The following is a 9,384-nucleotide window of genomic DNA, read 5'->3' as shown; positions in this document are numbered from 1 at the left end:
TTTCATTTACACACAGAACTAAACAGACAAGCACAGAGTCACTCTTGTGGTTAGAAGCTGGCAGCATGGGATGGGGAGGGATGAGGAGTAGGGGTGTCGTTAAAAAAAAACAGGCTCCCCCCAAACTGGGTGCCTAGGACGGGACATGGTCTGCTTCAACCCAAGAGGAATCAGAAGATCAAAAGCAGTTTGGGAAGGCCAGAACCGTCAGGGATGGAGGGAGAAGGACGGTCCAGGGGGTGGGAGGGATGTTTGGCAACTGGGGTGAAGGGATAGCCCTCCCCCGCTGGGATCCCCCCAGCCCCTCTGGTCTGGCAGGAAAGGGGCAGCCTGCAACACCCAAGAGCAGGTCTGGGGCTGCTAGATGCTCCAGGCAGGGGGCTGGAGGTGGCTCACAAAGGCTTGCCCTCCAGGGCACCTAGTTTCTCTGCCAGGGTGCAGCGGTCCTTGACCTCCTCGAAGCAGTTAGATTGTAATTCATACTTGATTCCTGTCAGCTTCTTCTTGATGGCATCCTTGGAGCTGGCATAGATCACTTTGCTCTTAAGGGGTGCATTCTCGGGAGCCCAGAAGATGAACACCAGGTCCTCCTTCTTGCTCTCCTTAGTCTCATAGGTTGCATCATAGAGAGCGTAGCGGCAGTCCTTATCTGGCAGCATCTTGACAAACGTGGTATAGGGGTCATCCACGGTCTGCCCCACATCTCTTACTAGGATCTCCTTGCCCTCCTCCAGGATGATGTTCTTCTTGTCCTCACTCAGGCAAAAGAGCACTGCCTTCTTGCGTTTCTTCACTTCTTCTGGCGTTGAAGATTTGCGAACTTTCATGTCATTGAACACCTTGATGACACCATCAGAGACAGCCACACCAGAGGCCATGTTTCCGGAAACGAAAGGGAGACAGAAAGAGATACTGAAGACTTGAGCCGCCGCAGCTGCTGCCGGGATCTGACTGAACCATCTCTTTTTATTCTTAAGAGTCCTGACATTACCCAGAAACTGGTCCTGTGTGTGGCAACACACTAGATGGACGATGCATCAGGTATTTCTAGTTTTCTGACCTAGCATATCTGAAGGAAGGGACTTCTTTGCTGGAGCTAATGGTGGAGACTTAGCCGGATTTCTTGGAAGGAGAATATCTACATGTCTTCTAAAATTTTGTCCCAACAAGAAAAAGATTCTAGGATATCTTAAATTTTTTTGTGTGTGCTTACTTGGACATCAGAAAAAAAGGAAGAGTGTGGATTATTGAAAAGATTCCCATGATGCACTGGTACAATTTAGAAAGAGGCTCGTGTAGAAGCAGTATTTTTGTATGGCAGTATGTTTATTAGGATCCTCCAAAGGTACAGGACTAATGGGATACATACAGATAACACGTATACAAAGCGAGAATTTTCACAGGAATTGGCTCATGTAATTATAGAGGCCAGAAAATCTGAGAACACGTCTTTGTGAGCCAGAGCACCAAGCAAACTGGTAGAGTGATGCAGACTATATCCAAAGGCTTGACATGAGGGAGCTAATGACCTTGGAGGGAAGGGCTGGTGGATATCCCAGCACAGGATTGAGAGAAATGCCCCTTCTGACTTTTTGTTCTCTCTGGGTTCTCGGTGTATTAGATGTACACGCCCACAAGAGTGAGAGAACACCTTTTCTCAGACTATTGATTTCAAATGTCAATTTCTTCCAGAAATTCTCTTACAACCCTTGAGATGATGCCATCCCAGGCACCTGAGCATCCTGTAGCCCATTCAAGGTGACAGACAATACTAAAAATCATGAGCATAAAGGAAAATGGAGCATCTTAGAAAAAGAACTAAGCATGCTCATTGTGCACAGTACTTACACTAGTAGGAGCTTACTGAGTCAAGAAGCAGCTGAAGATGGAGGGGTCAGGTGGGAATCCATGGACAATGCTTACTGAACCTTCTTTTTGCTTCCACTGTCTTTCTTCAGTCCAGGATTCTGTCTCTCACAGCTCTCTACCATGTAAGAGTCACACAACTAACTCTTTTACTTTCCTAGTTCTTTTTTTTTTCTTCTCCTAGATTTTCAAAATTTCTCTCTCTGGAAGTGATCATGTAGTTTCCAACTTCTGTGGTTTTCAAAGTCAGCATGTTTCTGATGCTTCATGATGTTATGGGGTCTCCACCAGAGAAGACTTCTTGGACATGCGTTTGAAACAATAGAAAATCCTTAGCAGGCCAGCGACTACATTGGGTATTCAGAATCCCAGTGTAGCTCAAGTCTTTCTCAGAGTGAGCTTTTAAGCACAAAAACCATATCCTGAGTTGACATACTTCAGTTAACAAGAACAGTTAGCCTGAAGCAGATCTCCAGAAGCCAAAAAGCAATTAATATACTTACACACTTTACCAGAATTATGGACTTTGATGGATTATGTCTTTGGTTATTTTTCGGCTCGTGGGACTGTCCACATGCTGAGTTTTATGACCTGCCTGGTACTTCCATCATGGAGTCACCTGTGCTAAGGTATCGCGACCTGTTACAACAGTATTATCCATTGCATAATGTTATTATTTGCATAATAATAATGTTATGCAAGTAATAAAATATTACTCACTTTAGATAGGGAAGGTGTTCTTCCGAGTGTGCAGTCTGAGGGAAGGTGTTCTTCCGAGTGTGCAGTCTGAGGGAAGGTGTTCTTCCGAGTGTGCAGTCTGAATGATGCATCTCCTCTCATGCCAATACTTCCCATGCACGGAAGTCCACTCTGCAGATGTGTTTGTATGTATTTAGATGATTTTGTGGATTGATTCATAAAGTGCTTTGTAGACAGGCTCCCCCGAGCCTTGCTAACTTACACTGTAGGCATCCCAGTGCAGACCTTACGCCTCGTACTGGAAACACTGCACTTGTCAAACTGTTTCAGTGTTTTTGGTTGGTATCCTGTGATGGAAATTCCTTCATTGGTAACTTATTAGGGAGCACTCTCACAAGAAGTGTGGAAAGGAGTAAGTGAAGGCAGAAAAGGCACTGGCTCTACAGATTCCTCGAGGGAATTCTGGTACATGAAGCACACCATGGAATATGTCCAGTATGAAGGGAGGGGGCTGGATTTCCTATCTCCATATCCCAGTGACCATGGGGGCTCTTTGGAGAGGGCATAGCTCTTCAGGCATCCCTAGGTGAGCTTTCTCAGGGTGAGGCTAATTTTCAGAAGAGTGCTGCTGAGGACTGTTCACTGCCAGCATTCAGAACAACTGCATGGTATAGAACACAGGTGCTTCTGTATTTCACCCTGTGAAAGTTTGTTTTTTAGAACTTTACATGTGTGCCCCTTGCATATCATTAAGGAAACTGCATTGTGTTCATCTTAGGCTCCAAGCTTCTAGAACTTTACCTGGTACCTGGTAGCAATCCAATACATGTGATTATTACAATCTTGTTTAGGACTAGCTCAGTGAAAAATATGTCTAGCTCACATGAGTTAAAAAGGCTTTTAAAATTACTTGTGGAGTTGTAAGTCAACTTCCCGAACAGCTCCAGGAACTTGGCTTTTTAGAGGAGGGTCTCCTTCTCTAACGTATGCCTTTCATTTCTAAATGTGTGTCGAAAGGCATTGTCTTGATGTGTCATATACACAAACAAACCAGTTCAATAATAAGCACCATGTCTGGTCTAACGCTGACTTAATTCATAAGCTTATAATTTGCCTTTGGAAAAAAATCATCTCATAAAATAATGACTTGAGTTTAAGAAATCTGGCACAGAACCAGAAGAAAGTAAACACACAGTGCTGCGAAGGATAAAATTTAGCAGCATTTCCTGTCAGAGGGAGTTAAACATAAGCATCCACTGTAGCGGATGGCCTTCCTTTACAAAACATAGGCCAATGAGAGGAGGCAATGAATAGATGTTTTCCTCGGAGAAAATATGAGTGGTCTCGTCACAAGAGACATAATTGGGGAAAAAGTTAGCAAAATGAGATTTTGGAAGATCAGCTGGAGAATCTATAAGACATGGGGCCTCAGGTACATATTCAGCAAAGTGCCAGACATAGTTCTCTTATTAGCTAATATTTAAGATGTTGTTTTAAGGAAATTATGCATCTATAAAGTGCCAGAGGCAAGAGGCTCTGGAGTGGTTGTCATTAAACTTCTTTGCTAATTGGACACGTGAGCTACCACTACTTTCTCAAGGTCTCATCTGACAGGATCAACACAGCTAACCTCGCATTTAGAATTAATGTATTTACTTAAAAAAACACAAAGTCTAATTCAATTACCATCTGAAGTCATAGGGACCTTAGCATTTAATACAGGGGGAGGGGAATGCATTTTAAAATGGTTAATTTTTCAATGTTTTCAGAAATCTAATTAATGAAGAAGGGATGTATATGTGTTTTCCTTTTGGTTCTGGAGTCTGAAAACATTTTAAAAACTGGATTCAAATTAGAAGACTCCTCTGACATAATGCATTAAGAGCTCCAAGTGATGCCTTGGGATGCAGGAGAAGAGAAAAACACTTGGGTAAGTAAACAGAGTTTATGAGACTTGTTTATGCCAAGAAAGCAGGATGAATATTTCTGACTAAAAGTTAATTAACTATTTTGCCTCAGCAAGCCAATTTGTCGCCTTAAACTTTGATTCATTAACTGCAAACTGAGAGGCTTTCCTGTTCCGTGGTGTCCTCATAGACTGAGTCTGTGCTAAATGGTGCCGTGAGATATGGTCTGTTCTTTCCAGCTGAAACTAACTGACAAGGCTATTATTCCGAAGGGAAGTCTTTCTAATGGCAATAAGTAGCTGGTGCTCTCTCAGAGCAAAGCCCAAGAAATATATGGCTTTGACTGCAAAGCTGCTCAACCCTTGCAACAAAACAAGGGTAAACCCAGAATTTTTGACTTTGCACATTTAATGGGGTATGAAGATTGCCTGTTTGGCAATTCTAAAGTTTGAAGACTTACAAACTTAAGTATGACTTCCCTGAAGGTTTTTTTTCACAGTGAGGCTGAAATTTTACTAGTAGGTTGTGATAAGGAAAGAAGTTTCTGTGTGTCAAGACTTTGTTGCTGGATGTGATGGGAAGTCTGTTTGCTGGCGATAGAGGTTCTGTAAACTCATGAATAGGAGAGTTAAAAGACTTAGGGAAACAGAGCCCCAGACACTGTTTTAGGATAATTAGATTAAGGTAACATCTTGAAAAAGGTGTCAGGAAGATCAGATATTTTTTAAAAAGGGGCTATTTGGACACAGCCACGTACACCTACACATCTTAATCTTTATCACAAATCACTTTCAGCAAACTCTTGGAGCTCATGGAAGCAGAGCCTGTAAGTAATATGCAAATGGATGTATTATTTTCACAAGGAGTGGCTGCTTTAATTCACTGTACTACATCGCATGCTCTTTGTCTGTGTGCTGGACAGCTGGTTCTCAACCGAGAGGGAAATGTACAGCTTCATTAGAATTTTCCTTAGGGCAGATACCAGAGCCCAGCATGGTTGAGCTGGGCATCAGTATAACAGAGGTAGGGATTTGTGGCTCATAACTTTACCTTCATCTAGAACCTGGAGTGATGCTTACTGAGTGAGTAAAACTGTTTGAACAAATGAACAAACATACTGATGCTTTGAGTATGCGACTCTTGTGCCTGCTCTTGGGACTCCTTTGTTCCCCATTGGGTTGCTTTGTCTGGTATGATAGTTTTTGCTTCATCTTATTATATCTTATTTTGTCCTGTTTGGTTGCTATCTCTTAGAAGCCTGTTCTTTTCTAATGAGAGACAGAAAAGGAGTGGATCCAGATGGGAGGGGAGTTGGGGAGGAACTGGGAGGAGTAGAGGGAGAAGAAATGATTTAATCGGGATGTATTGCATTGGAAAAGAATCTATTTTTCAATTAGAGAAAAAAAGAGAATCTATTGCTCCTCTATTTATCATGCAGATAAACTTTAGGCTAAGATTATGCATGTAATACATATGGGGTGGTGGCAAATCAAGTTGGGTAGGGAGAAGGGCAACAGATGTGGAAGAAAAGAGGAAGATACAAGGACTGAGGGAGGGAGGGAGAGGGGATAAGGGGGAGAAGTAGAGAGGGAGAGCCCACCTGAAACTCTGGATTGGTCATATTGAATAGCATGAACTGAGACCCTGATGGACACTAGTATAAAAGCAGTACCCTGCTGTGCCATTTACAGAGTGGGTTACAGTCTACTTGTTTTCATAAGGAATAAGAAAGAACTCATTCTTACACAGGGCAAGATTTTAATCATTGCAACTAGGACTCTAGGCTCTAGGGTCCACCGAAGTTACCTGTAAGTCCCTTTCTGTGGGACAAGAAAGAGACCATTGTTATCTTATTTCTCCCAGCAGAGTTGTCTCCATGGGCAGATTCCCTTGCCATTTTGTTGTGCATAATGAAGGCGACATAGCTTGAGTCATTGCTTGAGATAGTTGTTCACCTTATTTATTCAACCGGAAGAACAGGTGTACATAAGCAGACACAGACACACAAGGTGAGAGAAGGTCCAAATGCCTGTCTTATATATATAAAAAAATCACAGTATGAAGCCCGTTTCCTTAAGCTTGTTTAAGTGTATAGTTCAGTCGTGTTAAGTGTGTTTATATTATAGCGCAGCAAACCTGTGAAACTTCATCTTGCAAAGTGGAAGCAGTGTATTCATTTATTTGTGTAGTTGCTGCGGGTTAAACCTGGAGGCCTGCACATTCTAAGCAAGGAGTCTACCACTGAGCTACACCTCCAGTTAAACTCCAGGCACATTAAAAAACTGCCTCCATTCCCTCTAGTCAATCACTATTCTTCTGCCCCCACTGGAGTTTGGCTACTTTAGATATTGTATATACCTGGAGTCATATAGTATTTGTGCCTGTCTTATTCCTCTTGGCATAATACCCTTAATATTTACCCATATCATAGTAGATGATATGATTTCCCTCTTCTTAATGGCTGAAAACAATCCATCATCTGTATGCTACACATCCTTTATTTATTTGTTTTCAGTTAATATTGCTTTTCTGTCCTGTTTGTTATATACTATGCAGCACTGAATGCAGATATGCAAACATTTTCATGATATTGTCTAAGTGGTTCTTTATTCAAAGTTTATGATAATTACAGTTAAAGCAGAGTGGGATGAAGTAACAATAAAGAAGTCATCATTACTTTTTTTTTTTTTTTGAGACAGGGTTTCTCTGTGTAGCCCTGGCTATCCTGGAAGTCACTCCGTAGACCAGGCTGGCCTTGAACTCAGAAATCTGCCTGCCTCTGCCTCCTAAGTGCTGGCATCAAAGGTGTGCACCACCACTGCCCAGTCATTACTTTCTTTAAACCAGAGGATTCTTCACTCTGAAGCATGTGGGACCCACTGTTTACATCCTCCTGTCACTCCTGAATGGATGTTGTTTATGAAGAATCAGCCCACCTTTTCGGTACTATTTATGTTGTTTTCCTATATGTCAGGTCTTTTAATTGCTTTTTATGAACCTGACATTCTTGCTTCCTGCCCCTTTATTTTGTGTTTTATTTTTCTCTTATGACACACACATACACATAGTGTTCTCATGTATCTTTGAGATTTCCAAATTTCTTGAGTGTTCCAATTTCAGGTGTTCATTATCCTATTGTGTTTTGCTTTTTTCCATCTTAAGTTTTGCTTAGCTCCATCTGTATGTAGTTAAGGAAGAAGACAGTGGGGATGGAATTGTAGACTGTGATTCTAGCAGAGTTTCTCATCTCTAGCAGCCAAGCAAGCAATGAATGACTTACTGAACTCTTCTGCTGTGTAAACTGGACAGACAGTAAATGAGAAGTTTATAGGAAGGTTGTTTCTCAAAAGTAGATGCAGGAGTTGAGAGCTGTTGGCCATATGTATATCCTGATTTCATTTAGGACAGCCTGGAGCACAAAGCCGGCAGTCAGGATTCAGACTTGCAGCCAATCCCGAGAAGATCTGAAAGGGCTCACATTCAAGGCAGGAGAAGCCAGCTTGGCAGGGAAGCTTAGCAGGGACTTTTTGTCCATCACCATGAGGGTCAGAGTATATAAGGCCAACAGAAATGAAGGACTAAGATAAGAAGCCAGTGCGCATAGATGTACGTCAAGACAGATCAAAACTAGATAGGATTATGGTATCAGAAATTGGTTAAAACCAGCAAGATTGGAGGCATTTGGATATCCACAGAATAATAATCACAGTACTATTGAGAATTATGTCTCTTGAGTATTTAATCCCCTAGATATATGAACTGATTTTCATGCATTATATTATTTAATCCTTACCACAACCTGTGAGGCAAGTTACTATTAACTTTAAAAATGAAAGCAGGAATGGTACTATCGCAAAGGAAGTGACAGAAGAGCTGCTGGTGGACTGTTGGCTTCTCATAACAGGAGGATCTAAACTGGAGGGAAAGGGAGATAAAGAAAATGTCACTGATCTCCCCAAAAGGAGCACGTAATGCATTTCTTGGTATGGAATAGGTTATCGCTAGTACTTAATTAAGAACCATCGAATCACCTTGTTGGCTTGGAGATTTCAACTTAGCTTCCTGTGACTTTTTATCTAATCAAGCAAAACTTCAAATGTAGGTATGGAAACCCCAAGGTATATATTTGAAAAAGTTTATCTCCATCTGCGACCCTATACTTACCCACACCATTTTAAATGACTCCAGATCTGGGACGGGAGGACAATGCTATGCTTTCAGAGCTTACATATTTCAAATGAAATGTGAACACGCACTGCGTGAATGAAAATGCCGTGAGCAATGGGGAGCTTCTGTTCTTACGGCTGAGTTACTGATCTTGAGTTCCTACAAGGAGTCTGAAAAGTTAAGAAAAATCTAGATGTGACATCAGAGCTTGAGGGGGGCCTTCCTGGACTGGCAGAGACAGAAGAAGATACCACTGCTCCAGGAGGCAAAGATTTATAAATTCACCAACCTGGAGTTTTAGTGGTGGGAGCTTCGTGTTTCTGTAGTAACTAGTTAGACCCACGAGAGGGCACTCCCGCACTTCTTAAGCAACACCAGAGCTCGTTCCCACACCTCATTCAAAGCAGGCAGCAGGAAGGTGCAATGGAGAAACTAACTGGCTTGTCCTTCAAGAACAATTAGTAGGGAATATGAACTACAGTTCTTTACTACATTCGAAAGTTCCAGAAAAGTACCAGTCAAAAAATCCCTTTAAACCAGTTTCTTTCAAGGAAAAGGAATGAGTACTCGTATTTCTAGATAAATCGTTTTAACAACATCTATTCCAAATATTCTTTTCTCAGAAAGCACATTGGGAGATGATAATCCAGGAGAATAGTTGTCTAACTCCATTTGTGAGGAAGTTAGGCATACTTTAGTTTTGGCTTCTGTAATCACAAGTCTGATTTAGTTAAACATGCAGAGA

General features: G+C 41.8%; 1 pseudogene; it reads right to left on the bottom strand.

Annotated features, from left to right (window-relative positions):
- Positions 1-392: 392 nt before the first annotated feature.
- On the bottom strand, positions 393-913 carry LOC114626005 (annotated as a pseudogene).
- Positions 914-9,384: the final 8,471 nt, after the last annotated feature.

The sequence above is a fragment of the Grammomys surdaster genome, unplaced genomic scaffold (genome assembly GCF_004785775.1).
Source record: "Grammomys surdaster isolate TR1022 unplaced genomic scaffold, NIH_TR_1.0 225, whole genome shotgun sequence".
Lineage (NCBI taxonomy): Eukaryota > Metazoa > Chordata > Mammalia > Rodentia > Muridae > Grammomys > Grammomys surdaster.
This window is presented reverse-complemented; position numbering and strand designations above follow the sequence as displayed.